At 48.3% G+C, this 23,445-nt stretch overlaps 1 protein-coding gene and 1 pseudogene across 9 annotated transcripts in view; one reads left to right on the top strand and one right to left on the bottom strand.

The window, feature by feature from the left end:
• TMEM229B (transmembrane protein 229B) overlaps window positions 1-23,445 on the bottom strand; it is a 43,344-nt gene that overhangs the window by 4,819 nt on the left and 15,080 nt on the right. For 2 of the 8 annotated variants that reach the window (XM_019641378.1, XM_019641376.1), the window contains 3 exons: window positions 22,341-22,508; window positions 11,760-11,942; window positions 11,334-11,466 (listed from right to left, as the gene is read on the bottom strand). The gene's annotated coding sequence lies outside the window, so the exon portion shown is untranslated. Of the gene's footprint in view, window positions 1-4,617; window positions 4,684-5,211; window positions 5,622-11,333; window positions 11,467-11,759; window positions 11,943-22,340; window positions 22,509-23,445 lie in introns of those variants that run through there. The other 6 variants (XM_019641374.1, XM_019641379.1, XM_019641375.1 and 3 more) reach the window with 5 other exon arrangements.
• On the top strand, window positions 20,663-21,467 carry LOC109382093 (S-phase kinase-associated protein 1 pseudogene; annotated as a pseudogene). Its single transcript, XR_002123876.1, has one exon. The product of XR_002123876.1 is annotated as an S-phase kinase-associated protein 1 pseudogene (transcript).

Here is a 23,445-nt window from a genome sequence, read left to right as displayed (position 1 = left end):
CCATTTTACATTCCCACCAGCAATGCACAAGGGTTCCAATTTCTCCACATCCTTGCCAGCACTTGTTATTTTCTGGTTTTCTGATGATGGCCATCCTAATGGATGTGAGGCGGTAGCTCTTTGTGGTCACATTTGTCTTTAACTGCTCCATTAAGCGGGGGTTTGGTGTTTAGTTTCAACATTGCGAGGAAACCAGTGGGCTGACAGAGGAGAGAGTCTTCCCTCCACGTCTTGTGTCTCCCCCTCCCCACGCAATCCTCTCTTTTAAACCTGGCCAGTCTTCAAGGCCCTGTCCTCCTTGCCCAAAGACTGGCCCAGCCTATGGGCCTCTCCAATTTCTCCTCACTCTTCACCAGCAACTGTCTGCACCACTCATTTGGCCCTTTATCAAATGTCACCCTATTTACTATTTTGAGGCACATGCCCTTTGATCCAACTAGCCTGTGTACTCCTTGAGGGCAGCAACTGTTTCCAGGCTTCTATTCTGTAGCTGTGGCAGAGGCCTCTCCTGAGCAGGCACTCTTTAAACGACACATGTTGTTTATGCAGAGGGTTGGGTCGGGGAGTTCAGGGCTGTAGCAAGAATAGGAAAGGCAGAGCAGGAGAACACAAATCCCAGCTCTGCCAGATGCCAGTGGACACCAGGTTTGACATCACTGTCAATACCTTCTCTAAGGTGGGAGATGGGTCAGAGGTTAACAAGACGACATTTAGGTAGGAGGGGTGGAGACGTGGAACGGGCTGGTCCTTATACCCACATGTGGTGGTTAAAAATCAGGAGGGTTATCTCAGCTGTGGAGGTCCTTCCTGAGGAGTGAGGAGTCCCAGCCCCCCCACACCAGGCTCCCCAGCCCAGGGTTCCAGAGCCAGGAAAAGAAGTCCCCACAGCTTCTGTCTGTGAAAACCAGCGGACACTGTGGCTGAGTGAGACAGTGAGCAGCCAGTGTTCCAGGCGTTCCTCTTAAAGGGCCTGTGCATGGACTTACTCGCTGATGGAATCACTTGTTCTGAGCTCTAGCACTGGGGCAGCAGCTCAAAAGTTGCCAGGGATGTATGAAAAGGAACTGAATTGTCTGGCTTCAAGGCAAGGGCAGGAGGGGAAGCTTTCTCCCACACAGAAGTGCTGGCAGAAGCCAAAGCTCCTTTGTTGAGCGTGCTCCCACCCACCATGCAGACAGAACTGGTGACATATCTGAGTTTCCATGAATCTGGCTAACACCCTTTGTGCTGCCCTGGTGATTCCTCGAGACCTCACCCCACCCAACTTGAGGGTCCCCCACACATAACTTCTAGTGTCTTGTCCATACCAACAGCCTGTCTTGGCTCATGCTGCAGACTCTCCTAAAATCTCTCAAAGGTTCACAAACCCCAAACAAGAAGCAACTGACCTCAGCATGTCCTATACCTCTTGCTAAGAATCCCCAAGTCTGAAACTAGTGGTAGCCAGCCTCACTTCACAGCTTAGGTTCTCCCAGGCACCTCCAAGCCCAGCACAAGTGGCAACCATCTGTAGATCACTTTGTAGCTCATACCAAGTTGCCCCAGGCAGGGCACAGGGAGCAGCTGAACTTGGCCAGCAACAAAGCCCCTCCCATGAGACCCCAGAATCAACACTCCTAGTGGCCAGCTTCAGACCACACCAGAGCACCAAACAACCACATCCACAAAAGACACACCCAAAGGGCAGACTGGGAAGGCACCAGAGCCCTGCTAAGGTAAATCCTGATCCACAGGGTCAGTAACTGTACAACAGCTCCTCCACTGTAGTCACAGCCAGTCCTCACAACCAATCAGCCTGAGGGTCAATCCCTCCCACTGATGTGCAAACAGCAACCAAGGTTCAACTTCAACAGGAGGGCACACACAACCCACACAAGGAACACCTGGCTCTGGTGACCAGGTAGACTGTGCCACTGGGCCCCACAGGACACCTACTTCATAAGGCCATTCTACCAAGACTAGGAGACATAGCAGCCCTACCTAATATAGAAACAAACACAGGGAGGCAGCCAAAATGAGGAGACAAAGAAACATGTCCCAAATGAAAGAACAGAACAAAACTCCAGAAAAAGAACTAAACAAAATGGAGATGAGCAATCTGTCAGATGCAGAGTTCAAAACACTGGTTACAAGGATGCTCAATGACCTCAGGGAAAACTTCAACAAAGATATAGAAAACATAAAAATGGAGATATAAAACATAAAAAAGAACCAGTCAGAAATGAAGACTACAACAGCTGAAGTGAATAATACATTAGAAGGAATCCACAGTAGATTACATGAAGCAGAGGTTCAAATCAGTGATTTGGAAGAAAAGGCAGCAAAAACACAATCATAATAGCAAAAAGGAAAAAGAAAAAATTAGGATAGTTTAAGGGGCCTCTGGGACAACATCAAGCATACCAACATTCACATCACAGGGGGACCAGAAGGAGAAGAGAGAGAGCAAGGAATTGAAAACCTATTTGAAGAAATAATGATAGAAAACGTCCCTAACCTGGTGAAGGAAATAGACATACAAGCCTAGGAAGTGCAGAAAGTCCCAAACAAGATGAACCCAAAAAGGCCCACACTAAGACACATCATAATTAAAATGCCAAAGATTAAAGACAAACAGAAGACCTTAAAAGCAGCAAGAGAAATGCAGTTAGTTACCTACAAGGGAGCTCCCCTAAGACTCTCAGCTGATTTCTCAACAGACACTTTGCAGGCCAGAAGGGATTGGCATGAAATATTCAAAGTGATGAAAAGCAAAGCCCTACAACAAGATTATCCTACCCGGTGAATCTATCATTTGGAATGAAAGGACAGATAATGAACTTCCCAGACCAGAAAAAGCTAAAAGAGTTAATCACCACCAAGTCAATATTACAAGAAATGTTAAAGGGACTTCTTTAAGAAGAAAAAGATAAAAAATATGAGTAATAAAATTGCAGTAACTACATACCTATCAACAATTACTTTATATGTAAATGGATTAAATGTTCCAATCTAAAGACATAGGGTGACTGAATGGATAAGAAAACAAAACCCTTACATATGCTGCCTACAAGAGACTCACTTCAGATTGAAAGATACACACAGACTGAAACTAAAGAGATGGAAAAAGATATTTCATGAAAATGGAAACAAAAACAAAAACCTGAGGTAGAAAACTTAGCTAAAATAGACTTTAAACCAAAAGTGTAACAAGAAACAAAGAAGGACTCAAAAATTCCACTTGTGGGTATGTATCTGAAAAAACCCAAAACACTACTTTGAAGGGACATGTACATCCATATATTCATTACAGCATTGCTTAGAATGGCCAAGATGTGGACTCAGCCTGGGTGTCCATCAATTGATGAATGAATAAAGAGATATATATATATATATATATATATATATATATATATATATATATATATATAAAATGGATATTGTAACTCAGCCATCAAAAAGAATGACATCTGCAACAACTTGGATGGATCTAGTGCAGCGATTCTCAACCTGTGGGTTGCGACCCTTTGGGGGTCAAACAACCCTTTCACAGGGGTCGCCTAAGACCATCGGAAAACAAAAAGGTACTTACATTATGATTCATAACAGTAGCAAAATTACAGTTATAGAGTAACAACAAAAATAATTTTATGGTTGGGGGTCACCACAACATGAGGAACCGTATTAAGGGGTCACGGCATTAGAAAGGTTGAGAACTGCTGATCTAGTGGGTATTATGCTGAGTGGAGTAAGTCAGACAGAGAAAGACAAATGTTATATGATCACTTATATGTGGAATCTAAGGAACAGGATAAATGAACAATCAAAACAGAAACAAACTCATAGATACAGAAAGCATTTTGATTGTTTCAGGATGGGGGGGATGTTGGGAAGGCAGGTGATGAGGGAGGGGATTAAGAGGTACTAATTGGCAGTTACAAAATAGTCATGGGGATGTCGAGTCTAGCATAGGGAATATAGTCAGTAGTATAATAACTGTGTATGGTGTTAGATGTGTACTGGATTTATCAGGGCGACCAATTTGTAAGTCATATAAATGTCTAATCACTATGTCATACACCTAAAAATAGTATAATATTGCATGTCCACCATAATTGAAAAAAATATTTTTAAAAAGATGACATCTGCAGTCTGCCTGTCTGTCTGGGAACCCCAGTCGCATCTTTCAGCCACAGCAGGCGTAATCACAATAATACCCACCCTTGTGTATTCCTCTGTGGCCTTCCAAGCACTCTTATTCACATTTTGTCATTGGTTCTCACACAATTAAGAGTCATGTGAAAGGGCAGGTAGTTTTTCTCCCATTTTTTAAGAGAGACAGCTGGGGCTCGGAGAGAAGTCATTTGTCCCATATCCCAGTGCCAGCGAATGCGCGAGCCGAGACTAGCACCCATAGCTCTTGGTTTCTACTTCAAAATACACCCCACTGTATACAGCTGCCCATCTCCTAGACATGTGTGTCAAATGTCACCTGCTGCTCAAAAACATTCACCGGCCCCTCCTCATTTTCTACTGAAACCCTCCAGCATCCTTGGCCTGGCACAAAAGGCTCTCCACGATCTCACTCCAGTCACCTTTTCCAGCCTTCTTCTCACAGCCCAGCTCTCTCTGTCTTACCTCCACGGTGTTTAGTGTGCCTGTCTCCTTCCACCACCACAGGTACGAGCCCAGCTTCCAGGTTACCTTCAGAACAAAATCTTTTTCATCCTCCCCGCCGCAAGTCTTCCCTTCTCCCTCTGAATATCCACAGCCCTTATTCTGTCTCTCTTGTACAGATGCTTTTCTCTTTTATTATGCTGATAACTTTCAGTCTCCCACCAGACATCTTTCCTGTGTTCTGCATCCCTATATCCCACTCCTTGCTGGACACCTCCACCTAAATGTTCCATAGGCACCTCAAATTCCTTTCCTAAATCAAACTCATTATCTTTTCCCCAAAACCTGTTTTCCTCCTATGACCCATCCTGATTACTGATACCACCACGCACCCAGAGGCCCTGGCGTCGTTCCAGCTTCCTCTGCTTCATCCTCACTCTAACCTGAGCTCCCTGAGAGTAAGGACCTTGTCTGTCTGGTTCAGCACGGCATCCCAGTGCCTAGAATCGTGCCTGGCACACTGTAAGCATTCCATTTGAGAACAAAGACATTTCTTTATCAGTTAGCAATATGCTACCTACTAAATCATCCCAAAGCTCAGTGGCTTAAATCTACCTTAATTTATTATGACAGCTCACGAGTCTGTGGGTTGGCAGATCTTGGAACTCGAGACTTCCACCATGAGACTATGAGTCTTCTGGGGGCTCTGTCCTATGCGTGGCTGCTGTGGCTCTGCTCCACTTGTCTCTCATCCTGCTCCTGGGCCCAGGGGACTAACCCCAGCATGCTCTTCTCATGGCAAGGGCAGAGGCACAAGAGTGAGCAAGCCCGGCTGCACCAGCACCTTTCAAGGCTCTGGCTAAGTCACGCCCACTAACATCTTGGCTGAAGCAAGTCACATGGCAAAGCTCCAAGTCACCCATTAGCTCCTGTCCTTTCTACCTCTTATATATCTTTGAAATTCATCTCCTCTTCATTTCTCTTTCTCATTACTGCAACTCTGGTTCAAGCCCTCATCAGCTCTCACCTGGATGACTCTAATCATCTCCCCGCTCGTCTCCCTCCTTTCCAATTCACTCAGCACACTATGAAAGAGGGTATAGAAACAGTAATCTTTCTAAAATGCAAGTCCGATGTTTCTCCCGCTTGAAGCCCATTAGTGGATCTTTAACTTCTACAGCGTAAGGCTGAAACCCCTAGGGATGGCTGGGAAAGCCCATTGGTGACCCTCCTCTGCCTCAGATCCTGTCTTCCAGGTCTTTACATTGCTGTTTTCGCTACCTGGGCTGCCCTTCCCAAATGCTACCACTGCTATCCCCACTGCCACCCGTGGCCCATGAACCCATAATCCTTCAAGAGCCAGCTCCTCCTCTGAAGACTGTCCTAAGCACCTCCAACTCCAGAGCTGTCCACTGCCCTCACTGAGCCATCCCCAACAGCAAAATATGCCTCACAGGTTTGCACAGCGTGTAGTGGTTAGACACGGGGGCTCTAGATCCAAAACGCGGGGGTTTGCATCCTGGCTGACACCCCTCACCTGCAGGATCTAGGGCATCTTACCTGACCTCTCTGTGCCTCAGTTTCCTTATAGGTAAAGTAAGGATAATAAGAGTACCTATTTCTGAGGGTTGTTGTGAGGATAAATGAGCTAATAGGTATATACTACTAAAAATACAGCCAATGCTCAAGAAGGGGTGCTATCATTTCCGGCACAGAGCCAGCCTCCCTGGTTGGCTTCTGCTGCTTACAGTGCCCCCTCCCACCTGAGACAGGGTCATTTTGCCCCTGCCTTCACTAGCGGCTGGGCAGCCTTCCTTGCCAAGCAGGTCAGGTCTTCGCCTCTGCCCAGAGCACCAACCTGGCCACCACATAACCCCATGAAAACAGTAGCCACACATACAGACTGAGGGAGAACAAAAACTCAGCTGAGGAGAATCAACATGAGCATCCAGCTTTCATGTGGCTGAGCCAGGAGGACTCTCAGAACTGGCGCTTTGAAGGCCAGGCTTGAAAAGAAGGGTGGAATGAAAGGGCCAGCCTTCCTGGCACAGCTCCTCACACCCTGACATCACCCTGAACCCCTGACAGACCACTCTGTCTCCCACCCGACTCAGGCCCCTTTGAACTTGAGTCTGACCTTCACTTACACCCCTGGCACCTCGGTCCCACAGGATCCAGGAAAGGGGCTTCCCACTGGGCCATGCAGCGGTCTGACATAACTAGTGGATTCGTCACTCAGGTAAGCCTCCCACCTTGATGCTGATTTTAAAACCCTGCTCTCTTGCCTCTTGGTCTCAACTTTTGGGATTCCCAAGAGTGGTTTTTCCAGTCAGTAATAAATTAGGGCTCCAGTCACCCTGGGAGCAGGTGACTTGGAAGCGCTGGACTCCCAAACCCCATGAGCAGAAGCAATATGAAAGCGGTAGCTGTCACAGGGAGACAGAGGCAAGCTGCTGCGCAGAAGAGAGGATGGGGGAGAAAACAGGACGAGCCCGAGGCCTGGATTCCGTTTCTGGAACCTTCCATACCTTGAAGAACATAGATAGGTGGCGGGAAAGCATGCTTAGGCAAGGTCAGACCGCGTCTAAGGGGGCGTGCCAGGAGAATACGTCTGGTCCACGCAAGAAAAACGGGGGAAACCTGAAGTCCTGGCTGAGGCCAGGAGCTGGGGGTAAAGACAGGGAACAGGGATACGAGAGTGTTGTCAGCTGGGATGGCAGCTCATACTGTGTTGGGACAGATGCTAAGATCAGAGGCAGGCATTAGCTCGGGTGGATTTTCAGAACTCCTCTCCCAAAACCCATGTCTAATAACCACAGGAACTGTGCTCACACTTTGAGCTAGGACAGGCTCACCCACCCTCTGCTGGGCCAAACAGACACCCTCTGCCCCGACCTCCCCCCACCCGAGCCCTTTGCCCTGGACCCTTCCAGCACCTCCTTGCTCAGCCCTGGGATCAGAGCCCTGGGAAAGCTGGCATCAGGAAGAACCAGCAGCACTCTGGATGTTGGCCTCTTTCTCCTGGTGACAAACACGCTATCTTGAGGACCATGACACAAAAATGGGACAGCCCAGGAAAGCGAATTTAGGATGGAGTAAAGAGGAGGAGAGCATGGGCAAGACTGAAGGCAGCAGGAAAAAGTTTGGAGAGCAGTGGACAGTTTCACAAGACGGATTTTGGGGAACACCACTCAAGCACAAGTGTTGATGAAACTCCTCATGCTTGTTGATGAAAGGGCCTGGGAACACAGAGTTCCAGCAAGGGCCAGAACTCAAGGAGACTTTTCCAGGAAGGGCCCCGCCCCACCAAGGGGACAGGTGATTGGAAGGGAGTGGGCTGGCTTTCAGAGCCCTGCTCCCTAGGACTATCTTACCTACTGAGCTATCCCTTAGGGTAGCAGAAAGCAGAGTGAGCAGCTGAGAGGGGCAAAGAGAACGCCATAAAAGCCCAAGACAGGCTGGAGGCAAAACCAGATGAGATGACTGTCCCTGGTTTTGCCAAAAACTCCCATTTTGTTCCAGGAAGTTGAGGTGCCACAACACAATGATTCTGGGAATTTCTGTCCAGAGAAGCCTCTTGCTAGAAAAAGGGCTTCTCCTTCCACGCAGCCAGGCTGGGCATGCCTTCCTCTTTTACCCCATTTACTTCCCAAATCTTACTCCCTATCCCCAGGCACCAACGTCACTACAGTTCTATGCTCTGGGGAGATGCACAGCCCTTCTAGGGGAACCTCGAGGGCAAGACAGTCGGGGGACAGTTTGAATAACCTGAGTCCTGTGCTGGAGGTGAGTGGAATCAACGAGGGGTGGGCAGCTGTTGTTGCATCTGGGTGCAAGACACAAGGTCTGAAGCTATCCTGAGTTCCCCTGTGGTTATCAAGTCGAGGCGAGGAAAGAAAAACATGGGCTTGCTTCAGGGTCAGAAGGAAAGCAAGTGAGGGAAAACACCTGTGGTCACTGGCTGGCCCCTAGTCACCGGTAGATGCCAGAGTTCCACCCTCTCTTGCTGTGGACATCCCCCAGGAAAGGCCTCTGGGATGGTTCTCCCTCCACCTCCCAAGTCGCAGTAATGATAATAATCAGGCACTCTTCTCAGCACTTTCCATGTATTAACTCAGATAACCCTCAAGCCCATTTGACAGATGGGGAGATTGAGGCAGAGAAAGGCTAAGTAATTAGTCTAAGTTCTTACAGCTATAAAAGGTGGAGCTGGGATTCAAACCCAGCTCCAGAGCCTTCGCTCCCAACCAACACACCGCACTGCTTGAGGCTGACTACAGGCTCCTCTGAGGGCACTACCATTTTCTGAGTTTCTGCTTCTGGAAGGTTGGGATGGTATATGGAGAGACAACAGAAATCAAGAAGGACGTGAGCTTCTAGGGAGATAAATTATCAATGAAGCTCAGAACTGGGTGTCAGAACTACCAAAGTCTTTCAGCTTATTCTGAGAGACCAAGTTCTATTCTGGGCCCAGCTCTGGCAGGATGCACACGAAGGTCCTCCAGGGTCACAAGCTGACCCCGTTAAGACCATGGCAGCAGCCACCTCTTTGGGCCTCGAGGCATGTGCCATTCAAAGACACCTCACAAGGACACACATTACCCAGAGCCTCCCTGACTGCCAGCCTGCCCCAAGACTGCTGGGAATCTCCAATGACCCAGACCTGCCAGCCAAGAGCAGTAGCCAGCGTGCAGGCTACCCAGAGAAGCCCTGTGCTTGGAATACCAGCCGACAAGAGTGTTGGGAGCAACCGCTCCACACAGGGTGGCAGGCAGGGGAGGATTTTAGAGGCCCTCAGATGCTAAGCAAATCCCAGCCAGCAGGTGCAGTGAGGGTAAGTGGGCTACGGAACAAAGTCAGCCCTGGCACAGAGGTTCCCCAGGGCTCAAGCAGCAAAGGGCACTCTATGGATGGGGACCGTAGGCGGGACATCCTGTGCGTTGCCTGCAAGGCTCTTCCCAGACCTCAGTGGCTGCCTCACTATTGTCATTCAGGTCTCAGCTCAACTGTCACCCATCAGAGACCTCTGATCTCCAGTCCAAAATGGCCTCCCCATCACTCACCCCATTTTAGTTTCTTTGTAGCACTTTCACTTTCTGATATTTTGCTACTTGTTCATTGTCTATCTCCAATTAGAATGAAAGCGCCACAAAGGCAAGGGCTCTGTCTTGTTACTGCTGGGTAACCAGTGCCTTGAATGGTGCCTGGTAATAAGACCCACTAATACTGTTGGAATGAATGAATGAATGAATGAATGGGCCCAAATAGGCACAGGCCCTTAACCACTGATGAGGGCAGGTATGAACAGCTAGCCAGCTCAGCCTTTCTCTTCTCCTCTTTCTTGGGAAATATAGTTGTTGTTTTTTTTAATTTAATTCTAGCATTTAAAAATATCTTCATTACTTTTTCTGATTACAAAAGTAACATGTGCTCACAGCTGAAATTTAAACATTACAGAAAGGAATGGTTTAGAAAGCAAAGTCCCCCATCATCCCACATCTTAGAGAAAGCCACTATTAATGGTGTGTTGTATATTTATCCAGACTAAATTTAGTTTTAAAAGAAGCAAATCCATGCATCATAGAAAGAAAAGGATTCATAATTCTACCACACTAGCAGCCATTATCATTTCCCCTTTGCAATCTTTTCTCCTGTGTTTATTTTACAAGTTACCATAATGGACTCATTCTGTAACCTGATATTTTCACTTATTATATCATAATCATTTTTCCAAGTTGTTATATCGCCTATGTTCTCGTTACTGTAATGGCTGAGTACTATTCTACCACGTAGAAAACTATAATTTACTTAACACAGATATTCAACAAAAAGAGAACAATTGTTTCTCATTTCCACTGTTACGTTTGTTATGCCTGTAAAAGGAATTCAGCCCTTTTCTTTTCTGGGGCTATTTTCTAATGAAAGATTTCTTAATAATTCCAGAGGTAGGGTCACTGGACAGAGGGTACAAGAGTGGTAAGGCTGATGATGTAACTTGTTCTGGGGCATCCTGTGTTATGTGAGGAAGAGGTCGGCTGTCTAAGTCACTGTGTTCCCACAGTGGCCTCATAGCCAACCCTCCACTCCCACACCACCCCCCTGAACCAGGAGTGCTCACACCACCCCATCTACAGATCAATCCAAGAACACTTCCTGAAAGATCCTTCAATCACAAACGGATGTTGCAAGCCCAAGCTTAGTGAAATAGATTCTCGCCCTGAGTTTTAAACTCTCAACTTGGCAGTACAGTCAAGTGCTACCTAAAGCTGAGATATACCTCGTTTGTCTTTTCCCACCCTGCAAACTCCTCCATGGATTCTAAGGCTCTGGGCTCCTGTGAACCAGTCCAGCCGCTCCTAAAAGCTTGTCCATTCAGGAGTGCAAAAGCCCCAGCCCTCCCTGCCCTGCCTTCCAGGGCAGCTCTCTGCCTGCTGGTCCACCATCCCACAGTGAGACTGTCTGCCCTGTATAGACAGAACAGCCTTGAGGCGGGACAGGCCTCTGGGACTTGGGAAAGCAGCCAACTGTCATTTTTTTTAAAGCATCATCTAGGAAAATCCAGAGGCCAAGGCTGGAAAAAAAGGCCACGTGAGGACAGGCGAGACTCTGCAGTTGGGGGCCTCTCACCCTATACGGAGCTCATCTGGACTGAGGTGAGGAGGAGATGCAGCTGAAACAAAAGCAACAGACCCCCGGTGGCCATTTTTATGGCAGCTCAGGTGCCACAAATCCCTCACCTCCTGGTGCCCTGGGTGCTCTAGCCAGGGTCATGGAAACTGCTCATGGCATCTGAGCAAAGTCCAAGTCCCAGGTGAGGAACCGTTCCTACAGGGCACAGAGGCAGAGCCGAGGCCCAAAGCATCCACGAGCCTACAGACAAGAAAAAGAATTGGGGAAGATGTCATCTCCTATGAGCTAGTATCTCACATCACTTGTGTCAGCCAGTCTGGGTGTGGCCCAATGTTTAGAGGTCATGTGGCTATAACATGGTTCCAGCACAGGACATGGCCTGAAACTGCTGGACGCTCCCCCCCCCCTCCATTCCTGCCCCCTGGCAGGCCCTCAGACCGAAAGCTGGCTCAGAACTGGGACTGCCAGGCCTGGGCCCATGCTGCCGAGACAGGGAGGGCTGGTGATCCCCAGGGAGCCTGTAACATACTCACGTATCACACCCTTGAGTGCTTGGCTCAGAACAGACATCAGGGTCACTGTCCGGGGGTGTCCCGAGTTAACCTTTGTCCTGGTGCCTGGCTGGGCCTCAGTGCCATTCTCTGCAGTGTGGGCAAACATCAGTCCCAGGGCCCAGCTGGTCCTCAACTAGTGGGCCGGCGGCTTCCATGTGTCCCCTGGAAATAAAAGAGATGTTCATTGGTTTAAACCGTCTCCAGCGCCAAGCTACTAAGCCTGCTGGAGAGGTAGCCTCAAGGCAAACGCCACAAGGGCCCTGGCTCTGCACTTGGCACCAGACGCTCATCCTTCCCAGGCCACCTAGGCCCCTCTCCTGGAACCCGCCACCTCCTCTTAGCCACCCTGTTTGCTCAGGTCTGGTTAATCCAGAACGAGGCCCTAGGACCCATCCCAATTCACACGCGGGGCTAGGACTTCAGGCTTCTTGCACCGCGAGTGAACGTGTGCACACCTGTGAACCTGAGAGGGGATATAATTTTAGAACCCAGCTCCATTCTCAGGTAGCTTCAAATTACACTCTTACCTTTACCTGTCGTAGGTGCACCAGTTCTCAAGGGTGGAAGGCAGGCATTGTCGGACATTGGTTTTAGCATTCGGGGAGTTAAGCACAGTGACACAGAAAAGCCAGCACCCCACCACCAACAAAAACAGTGTTGGCGATCCCTCTACCCACAATCCTGCCACACTAATATTTATTTCATTCTATTATTTCATCATTATTGTTAATGAGGCCCTTCCTGTTAACATCATAACTGGCTGCAAGCTGATATAAATCTGACTTTATAATGCCCCTTGCCATGTACATAGTTTTAACATGTCCCTAAGACTTGACCATTTAAGAGAGTCTGACATTTTGTGTTTTAATATGAAGGTGCTGAAGCTTCCCTAAGTCCCCCTGGATACAGCACCATGTGCACAAGCCCCAGGGCAGAGATGAGGTCCAGCTCGGTGCTGTGGACGGCTGCACCAGCCAGATGGGAGCCGTATGTGACTAAGGGTGGCAGTTGGCAAGCAGGGTGGACCACAGAGGGGCCACCCAGTGCTGACACCCATGGCCACTTCCTCTAACACCCACCCCAGGCTCTCTGAGCAGGGGTGACTCGGACCTTTGCTCCCTAAACTGACAACTTGCAAGGCAGCAGGGGAGCCGAGGAGAAGTAAAAGGGCAGGGGCTGGAAAGCGGCAATTCATTGTATGCACATGTGCTGTGGGTAGGGAGGGTGGGCACGCCCTGGGTCTCTCCCCGGGGCCTCTGCACTGACAGAAGTAAAGGGCAGAGTGTGATGGGCTGCTGTGCTCTGCCTTGCCTCTGTCCTTCCCCAGCGGCTCTACAGGGAACCTCCAACCCTGCCCCACCCGCCCGTCCTCCATCCTCTGGCCTTCTCCCAGCCTGCCTGATGGCCCCCCTGGCACGTACCTGTCACCTTGAGAAAATGGCTTTAATGGGGCATATCTGCCATCCCCGCCACCCCCAGTGCCACCATGACCCTGTGTCTGGGAAGTTTAATCCCACCCCTGGGCCCTAAACAGGCCATGTCAATAGCACAAATAAAAACCAAAACAGAAACCAAAACCCACATCCTGGCAGCACAGCCTGCCAGTCACTGCCGTCAGCCCCAGGAGCCCGTTGCTGGCTGAGGAGCCTCCCTGACAGAGGAAGCTGCAATAGTCAGAACAGGCTCCCTCCAGGGCCAGCCTCTCAGTGGACACCTCCTGCTTCCTGGTCTGCGGGTTCTTTCCCCAGAGAGCTGGTGCAGCTGGAGGAGGAGATAATGGGATAGCAGGGGTCCTACTGCTGCCTCCACGTGTCCCCAGCCCCCTCCAACACGCCCTGCCCCCTTAGAATAGGTCTCAGGGTGCAGAGGGCATGTGGACTGCATGGCCTGAACCAGAAGTCTCTAGAGCATATGAATGTGTGAAGAGCCCTTACAGCAACTAACATGTGGGTAGAACGTATACTTTTTCTCATATGTCATCTCTTGTGATTCTCCCAACGCTCCTGCAGGGTGGGCCGGAATTATCACCACCACCGTCTCCATTTTAGAGATGAAAACACTGAGTCTCAAGGCATTAAGAGATTAGGCCAAATGTACACATTTGATTCAAACCCCGGACCTTGGGCTCCAGAGTCACCCCTCTCCCCAAACAGCATGTCTGCAAACTGCTTCCCATCCAAATCTCATTCTTAAGGCACATGTCTGCGCGCACACACACACTTCATTAAGTGTAATCTACTCAGTCCATTCTGTAAGCTGCTTATTTATAAACATACAGCCGAGTCTCTCCATCCAACTTCTCCATCAACACGCCATGTGCTGCTGGGAGCTTGAAGGAGCAGGGAGACTACCACAGGGTTTCAAGCCCTCTCCACCTGTCCTCTGCAGCCCCTCACACCCTTCCTTCAAGACCCTGCTTCATCCTCATTCCTTTGATGATGAAACCATCCTCCACAGCCCCCCCACCCCGGTTATTCCATCACCAGTGTTCCCACAGGACTTTGAACATCCTTCTATTGAAATATATTGTCCCATCTTAGAATTACTATGTGTGTTTCCCTCTCCACATTATGAATTCCTTGAGACCATGGAATTTCTGCTGGATGGATGGACAAGCAAGGCAGAGAAGCGTCCAGCTAAATTCTTAGGCGACGGCACCATCCAGTGTTATTAACCAAACAGTGATGGGGGATCTTTTCTAATTTTCATGCTACCATCTTGGAAGGGCGCTCTCCCCCAAAGCACCATAAACATTGGTTCACAATGGTCAGGGCTATCTCTGCAGACAAGGGAAGAAAGGAGGGTGCTCGCTCTCCTGTCTCCCACCTCTAAAAGCCATCACCTGGATCGAGAGATGGGGTAGGTGCCTTGGGTCTGGACGATACAGAAAACATGTCACACGCGGAGGTCTGGGACAGGAACGGAGTATCCCAGACATCCCGGAAGACACTGCAGGCTCCTATGAGCAAGAGGCCAAGCTCAGGTTCAGGTCAGAGAATACAATGCCCATTCTGTTATTTCTACAATGTGCTGGCATGCTCAAAAGGCACATCCCGTTTTCATGCAAGAAGGATTCGTTTCCCAAAGAGGTTTAACCAGCAGCTGCTGGCAGGAAATTCCCTCTGCATCATTCTCTCTCCTCCCCTATAACTATTTAGGGTAAGCTGGGCTTGCAGGAATGTATCTCTGCTTCTCTGACCAGAACCTAAAAACCAAATCGACCCCCACCTACCACCCTCATTTCCATGGCCCAGAACCTAAGACAGAAGCCAGGAAGCAGCAGGCAAAACACTGTCCTTTTTCTCTCCCGCTCTCCTCCCCCTTAACTCTCCCTAAATCTCCCTCACCCCAGTTGCCCACAAAGTAAAGAGAAGATGCCCCAAAGATCTATTGGGGATCCCTCTGGTTCCTCAAAACCCCCCAATTCTTCCCATGTGACCTAGAAGGAATGCTCTTACTTGTCAGCAGTTAAGCCCAGCCCTGAACACAAGTGGATTTGGCAACTTCCCAAACCAAGGAGTGACCACGTTCATCTATCTACAAATGCAATTGGAATTCCAAATCCCCTAGAAGAAAGGCTGTGTATGGCCAGCCTCCCCTGGGGAGCAAGGAAACCAGATCCTGGGGACCTGGCTGGCATGGGGCAGATGAGTAGAGATAGGGGAAGAACGCCCCCACCCTCACTCCACCCCACCCCCACCCCACTTGGCCTTGTCCTTCTACTCTGTAACCCCTCACTCAGGGTTTGGAATCTGGGCTTCCCTGCTTGCCAGACATCTCTGTCTTCTATCTCACCAGGAGGCCACCCTGTCCTGTCACCCTCTTCTCCTCACGTCCTCCTCCCCATCCAGCCCACTCTACTTGTCCCTCCCAATGTCCCCTCTGCACAAACACTGACTGCCCATCCCCTATACCTTGGAGGGAGGTCTCTGGCCCCAGGCCCCTGTCCTTTATCTCCCATCCCACCTCCTGGCACTGGCTCGCTACTGCTTGCTGCCTGAAAGGCTGGACAGCTGCTGGGCTCTCTAATTAGCTGCCTGGCTGCCATCCCAGAGCGAGGCATGTGTTACTGTAAAGAGCTGCCTCACCTCCCCTTCATCAATAATCCCCTATGCAGATCCCATCAGGCAGCAGCTGAGGGGCCCTAGAATCTTTGTCACATGAGACCAGCAAGGCTCCTCCTGTCAGCTGGAAAGGGATAGAGAGTGGTCTCAACCTCAACCTCACCAACAAAGTAACCAAGCATTTATTTATCTGGGTTCTCCCTACTACTGCCACACTTTTAGGGTGTCCCACAGGTTACTCCAGCACACCATGCCTTTGGAGCAATGGGGACCCTACCCTTCTGTTGCCTCCCCAGTGGAGGCAGAAAGAAGCCCAGTAGATCTTTCAGAGGACAAGCCAGGACTGCCTCAATGGTGTGACACCCAGTGCTCTACTTTTCACAGCCAAGTCACCCCAGAGATTTCTAAACAACCGGGAGACCTAGTCCAAGAAGTCCTATGGAGGCTGGTTTGTTTATTTGAGGTATTGTATTTCAGTGGGCAACAAATACTTATTGAGTACCCGCTGACGGCCAAGCACTGTACTCGGTGTGAACAAGACAATGTTCCTGCCCCTCGAAGCTCACAGACTGGTGGGGAGACAGACAATGAGTAAACCAGCCAATGCGTACTGTACTTTATGATGTTAGGCCACAAGGAAGGGGAAAGGCCTGGTAGGGGACAGAAAGAAAATGGATGTTAGAGGGCGAATCTTAAACTGCTCTAAAGAGGTAGCATTTGGGCAGAGATCAGAAAGATGCAAAGAGGCCATGCAGAGAGCTTTGGAAAAAGCATTCCAGGCACAGGGAACGACAGTCAGTGAAAAGACCCTGAGGTCGGAGCAAGCTAAACAAAGTTGAGAAATAGCAAGACCAGAGTAGCTGAGTTGGTGTAATTAAGGGGTCAGATAATTCCCTACTCCCTATTGCAAAAATCTTCTGGTGGTCCCTACAATGCAAGCTGGGCCAAAACAAATCCCCCAGTTGCCAAGCAAACATGGCCAGTCAACTGAAGATTCCCCCTGCCAGCAGGGGCTGGAAACTCTGGGTCCTAGTCAGCTCTTGCGTGGCACTGTGTTTATTGACAAATAAAGGGAAAGTGAAATCCTATGACTGATGGCCTGTAATTTCCATCTGCTTCTGATCAAAAGAATCTAAGTAACCTTACCAGGCCCTCTCTAGCCTGGGTGCTTCACTTTAATAGGAAAGTAAATATTCATTTTTATTTCAGCTAGTTTGTTGGGTTTTCTGTCACTTGCAATTAAGAAAATCTTGACTAACACGGGTGATTTCCCCTCATCTGGAACACACCTAGTTGGCACAAGGATTACATATTTAAGCACCACCTGCCCACCTCTACTGCTGTCAAAACCAGAGGCTCTGCCCCTGGCACGCAGTAAAGGGCAGAATGAGAATAAAATAGGACAAAAGCCTAACAAGGTGGGTCAATCTCAGCAAGATGGCTATAGCTTTGGGGGCTCCAAATCTCCTTTCTGGTCACTGCCCCAACTTTGTCCTGTTCCCTTGATTGATAGAGAGGATGACTCACCTGACGTTTGCTAGCAACCTAGCACACCTTGACTAGCTTCCGCAAATAGGACATGTGAAAACTAGTAACCTGGAGACAAGGCACAAGCCAAGGCCAGGGAGTGCACAAACAGATTACTTTTCTACGAACTCCAGAACTACACTATGCAGTTTGATAGCCACTATCCGCAAGTGGCTATTTAAATTTTAATTAGCAAGAAACGAATAAAATAAAAAAATTCTGTTCCTCAGTCACACTAGCCACATTCAAGTGCTCAGTAGCTTGAGCACTTGGGGCTACCTGGGGCTCAGCAGCTGCCATATTGGACAGTGCACATATAAAACATGTCCATCATCCCAGAAACTTCTATTCAACTACACTGCTACAGAACTCATCAAGAACGACTAGAAGGCTGCTAAACACACAGGCCTAAAGCTGAACTCCATTTCCTTGCTCTTAAAAATCCTTTCCTTCTGAACAGATACCGCTGCCCTGCCTCTTCCTCAGGCTCAGGCCATGTTAACCAAGGCTGCCATTGTGAGATGAGGGGAGTATTACCCTTGTTCCATGAAAGTCACTGTCCACTGTCTGAAGAGTGACTTACATTCAAGAGGCCAGGAGAAGGCCCTGGCTATTGGTGAATGAGGCCAGCCCCTGGGTCTCTGGCTTTAACTCAGTCTGGGGTGCTGCTTGGAATGTTTAAAAACTCCTAACCAGGGCCGGCCGAGTGGCGCAATAGTTAAGAGCTGGCTTGGGATGCCAGAGGGCCCCGGTTCGGATCCCACATATGAGGGCCAGTGACACTGCCCTCCACAGCTAAGATGCTGAACAACAGCTCAACCTGGAGCTGGGCTACTGTGAGTCGCCGGCGATGGCGTAGGCTGTAGCCCCTGTGGCAGTGGGTTGCCATGGGCTACCATGTGTAGCCAGCAGCCAGTGTGAGCAGCCAGCAGCCGCAGTGAGCGGCCGTCCAGAAGCCGGCGACTGATCTGCCTCGCCCGGGAAGAACGCAATGACGGTGCCAACTTGGGCCAGTGAAGCAACGTCCTCCACAACTAGACTGAAGAACAAAATGACAGCAACTTGTCTGTTCCCCTTCCCCCAATTCCCCAGTGCTGTTCCCATACCCCCAATTCCCCAATAAAAAAAATCTTTAAAAAAACCCCAAAAAAACAAAACAAAGTCCTAACCATTTATTGGGCACCTTCTAGGTGCCAGGCAGCTTTCACACAGGTCATCTCTAGTCCCCTCCACAAGTCTACGAGGTGGGCATTAACTCGGATTTACTCAGGAGGCACGAGAAATTCAGAGGTTAACGAGAGGGCCAGCACTTTTCGCCCTATTCCACACATGAGAGATGGGGACATGTGGACAGAAACTAGGAGACTTAATTTACCTATGGCAATGGGCCACTTACAGTTGTCAATAGGTTGTCATGGCAGACATTCTCACGTGAGATGTCCTTTCCAGCCTACTCAAGTCCACGGAGGGGCTTGAGAGAACCACCTTCCAAGGATCTGTTCTTGAGGCCCAGGTATTAAAAGACATCACATCAGGAAGACGGGAAGGCTACAGCACGGATCAACCTGGAAAGGTGGCAGGGGTCAGAACACAGACCTATGGCATTTCTCCTACGCAAAGAGGGGAGGGGCACGATCAACATTTCGTTTCAGAAAGATATCTGTTGGGCCATGAGTTCTTTATCTTTGCATCCACGACCTGGGTAAAGCTTGATACATAATAGGGACTGAATAGCCAACAGGGAAAAGGCAGAAGGCAGTCTTCCAAGAGTGAGGGGGCCTGGCCAAGAGAGGTGAAGGGAAGGTGCACTGGGTGAAAGGCCAAGGAATGAGACTTGTTCTGGAGGAGCTGTGACGGACGCTGTGGGCTCTCCACCTGACCCAACCTGTCCTGGCGCAACCTGTCCTGGAGCAGAGAAAAGGTCAGCATACACCGGGCCGGGCAGCGACTGCAGCCTGGCCCTTCCACCATGAGCCTTAAGCCCAGAAACCCTGCCTCCTGGTCTCTCACCGGACAGCTCCATCTACCTCGAAAGTACTGAGCATCGCAACATGCTCAAAATATGGCTTCAAACAGCACTCAGGCAAGAGTAATTAAAGGGAACGTTATCTCAGTCAGCCTCTCATTAGCCATGTAATTAGACTGCTGAAAATAATTAACATTCCTTTTGACAAAGGAAACAGAGGACCCATTACATTCATTAGGACAGCCTCAAACCAGCCTGAGCAAGGCCAACAAGAGAACTCATCACCTCCCAGTCCTGTACAGGACAGAGTGAGCATCCGGTAACTCACACCCCAAGGCGAGACCAGCCCTGGGCTGGGCTCTCGGGCATGCTGATACCCATGACTGTACATGCCCTGCTGTATATATTACAGATAACAATGACACACTTGTACACACTCAGAAAAGAAGAACTTGAAGTAAATGCATGACTGTATCAAGATGAGAGGCCAGGGGCATACGCCTGTCTCCCCCAAGGCCCTAGAAAATGACAGAAAAGGCATTTTCTAGAAAGAATAAATCTATTACAGTGCTATAAAACAAGAAGGAATTATATGGGTTCCCTGAAGATGGAAGGCAGATAGGAATAAACTGATGGAGAAACCACAACCCACCAAAATAAAACCATGAAAATAATAATAATAATAATAATAATAATAATAATAATAACAACTTACACTAATAGAGCATATTTATATGCCAGACATTGTTCTAAGAATTTGGGCATATATTATCTCATTTAACCCTCACAACAATCCTTTGAGATAGAGACTATTATTATTCCTACTTTATAAATAAGACCCTGAGTTACATAGCTTTCTCAAGGTCACAGTGCTGGTAAGTGCCAGGATGAGGATTTGAACCCAAGGGTGTAGCTGAGGATGCTGTGCCCGGAGGAACAGCTCTGGAGGCTCTAAGATTGGAGCCAGCAGGTCGGGGGCCAAGAAGAGGCCTCAGAGGTTGGTGATTGTATTGGGAGCAGCCAGGCAAGTAGGCCCCTGCCCACCTCTCCATCCATGCTTGTGCCCTGGACACTGGGGTAGGGAGGCAAAGGAATACCTAGACCGGCACCTGCCAGTCCCCAGCAGGCACATCCCACCCTCCTGGCCACAACCGGCGGCATCTGGCTCTGGAGCACAGAATCGGCATTCACAGGGAGGTCACTGGAAAACCTCAAAATACAGAGAGAGGAGAACATAATAACCAAGATGCACCAAACATTTGACAAAAAAAAACACCGTGAAAGGTAGTAGCCTTGTTCTCTACATTTTACTGCTTGTCTGTTGACGCCGCCCCGCTCTCGTCGGCCTCCGGCCCGCTGTCTACTTGAGACCCAGCATCATGCCTTCAATTAAGTTGCAGAGTTCTGATGGAGAGATAGTTGAGATTGATGTTGAAATTGCCAAACAATCTGTGACTATCAAGACCATGTTGGAAGATTTGGGAATGGATGATGAAGGCAATGATGACCCAGTTCCTCTACCGAATGTTAATGCAGCGATATTAAAAAAGGTCATTCGATGGTGCACCCACCACAAGAATGACCCTCCTCCTCCTGAGAATGATGAGAACAAAGAAAAGCGAACAGATGATATCCCTGTTTGGGACCAAGAATTCCTGAAAGGTGACCAAGGAACACTTTTTGAGCTTATTCTGGCTGCAAACTACTTGGACATGAAAGGTTTGCTTGATGTTACACGCAAGACTGTTGCCAATATGATCAAGGGAAAAACTGAGGAGATTCACAAGACCTTCAATATCAAAAATGATTTTACTGAAGAAGAGGAACCCCAGGTACGCAAAGAGAACCAGTGGTGTGAAGAGAAGTGAAATGTTGTGCCTGACACTGTAACACTGTAAGGATTGTTCCAAATACTAGTTGCACTGCTCTGTTTATAATTGTTAATATTAGATAAACAGTAGACAAATGCAGCAGCAAATCAATTGTATTAGCAGAATGTTGTCCTCATTGCATGTGTAGTGTGGGTACAGATTCCAAACCTATGGCTGAGTTCCTTCCAGTTTGATCAAAAGTTTCCTTTTCCTTTGCTCTGAATAAAACTGAACTGTGGGTTCTCTATAGAAAGTGGCATTTTGGGCTTTCCCTCTTTTTGTAAAGTGATTTCTGCCTAGTTTTGTTGTCCAGTTAACAGTTTAGTGACCTTTTAAAAGTTGGCATTGTAAATAAAATAACTTGCAAAAGTTTTCTGAAATAGAAAAAAAACAAAACAAATTTAAGAACAGAAGTTCTAGCTAGAAAAAGAAATCAATAAAGTCAACAGAATAAAATGTTTTTTAAAGTGTGATTAATATCCTCTGAGGGGGTAAAGAGGGGCCACTGAATCCATGAAACAACACAAGGCTGTTAGCAGAAAAACATTGAAGAGCTTAGAAACGATGGAAACACACCACAGTTAACTAGTTATCTCTGAGTCAAAGAATAGAGTGACTTCGTTAAAATTTTTCTTTTTATATTTCTGTTTTTCTAAACTTCCTATACTGAACATGTATTACTTTTAGAATCAGAAAAGTTGTTTCTTTAAATGCTTGGCCTGGTGCTCAATAAGATTTGGTTGCAAAGCAGTTACTTTGCAAAACATAAGGAGGTAGATTCTGACACCTCCCCACCACCACCTACCCCTGCAGCAGCCCTTGGCCCCATCCAGGCTGCTCCATCCATAACTCGCTGTCCCCCAGTTGCACCATCCACGCTCTCACCTCTGGGTCTCTGCGCACACGGTTCCCCTCCTAGAATGCCCTTATCTCTCCTCTCTGTTTATCCATATTTGCCTGTTCTTCAGCACACACTCAAAGATTAGCCTCATTAAGGAAATGTCCCTGCATCCTGTTTCACCCACCTCACCCCTCCTTCCCCAAAATCTGAAGGGCACCTAGTTCTCCAGGTCATGGGACAGCTCTCTGGGCTGTCCTGTGGGGTCACAGCACTGACGTTTATGCCCTTTACCTTTCAGAGAGTCCAAGTCTCGTCTCCCCAAATCTATGGTAGGCTCGTTAAATACACGGAGAGGGCACAGCCTTCTCTTCGTACCCCACTGTGTCTTACAAAGCTCAGAGGCTTTCGCAAGAACATTCTCATATGTCAGTTGAGTGAATGACGAATGAGCTTCTGTTCCTGGTGGGAGTAGGAAGAGAAAAACTATTGTGAAAATGTGGTTATTCAAAAGGCTGGGCCCAGCGCAGAACATGGGCAAGGCCCTTGGAAATGGGCCACCTGGTCCCAGATAGCTTTGAATTCTCACACCGTGGGAATACCTGCAAACCCGGAGAGGGTGGATGGTAAATCTAGGGGTGAAATGTTGATGAAGAGCAGGATATTTATACGGTCTTAAGGTATCTCCCCACAGATTGCTCATTAGTAAAAAGGGAAAATAATAAATACAAAAAAAAAAAAGTGAAGAAACTGGATAAAACCTTGACCAAGTGATCAAACTTCACATCACACATGAGGGGCAGATGGACATCCAGTGCCTCTGGATGTGATATCCAAGCTGGGAATGTATAATGCAGAGTCTAAACATGAGGCAAAGTCAGACAAATGTAAAGGGAAGAACATTCTGTATCCTTTTTAAAGGGAAAGGAGGAGGCAAATACTTAAAAAATGCCTACGTCATGAAAGACAAAGAAAGGCCGAGGAATTGTTCTAGATCAAAGGAGAAATGACAACAAAATGCAGTATGGGATCCTAGACTGGATCCTGTACTGGAGAGGAAAAAAATGTCATAAAATACATTAATGTGTCAATTGACAAAACTGGAATACAACCAGCAGATGATTATAAAACAATATGCTTATTCCTAGGCAATCCACACTGAAACATTTAAAAGGCCATGATGTACAAGGTCAGACAATTAAGTTTGCAAATTCATCCTAGAAAAAGTGCTACATACCTCATTGCTGAATATCACTATGGTCACCTTTGAAGTGCTCCCCTTGGGAAGCTATACACGGGCGCCAGTGCCTAGTCCACCCTTCAAAGCAATTTTGGAACTCTTTTTCTGGAATGGCCATCAGAGCTGTTGTCGTATTACCCTTGATGTCCTGAATGTCAT

This window comes from Hipposideros armiger, unplaced genomic scaffold (assembly GCF_001890085.2).
Source record: "Hipposideros armiger isolate ML-2016 unplaced genomic scaffold, ASM189008v1 scaffold_59, whole genome shotgun sequence".
Taxonomy (NCBI): Eukaryota; Metazoa; Chordata; class Mammalia; order Chiroptera; family Hipposideridae; genus Hipposideros; species Hipposideros armiger.
This window is presented reverse-complemented; position numbering and strand designations above follow the sequence as displayed.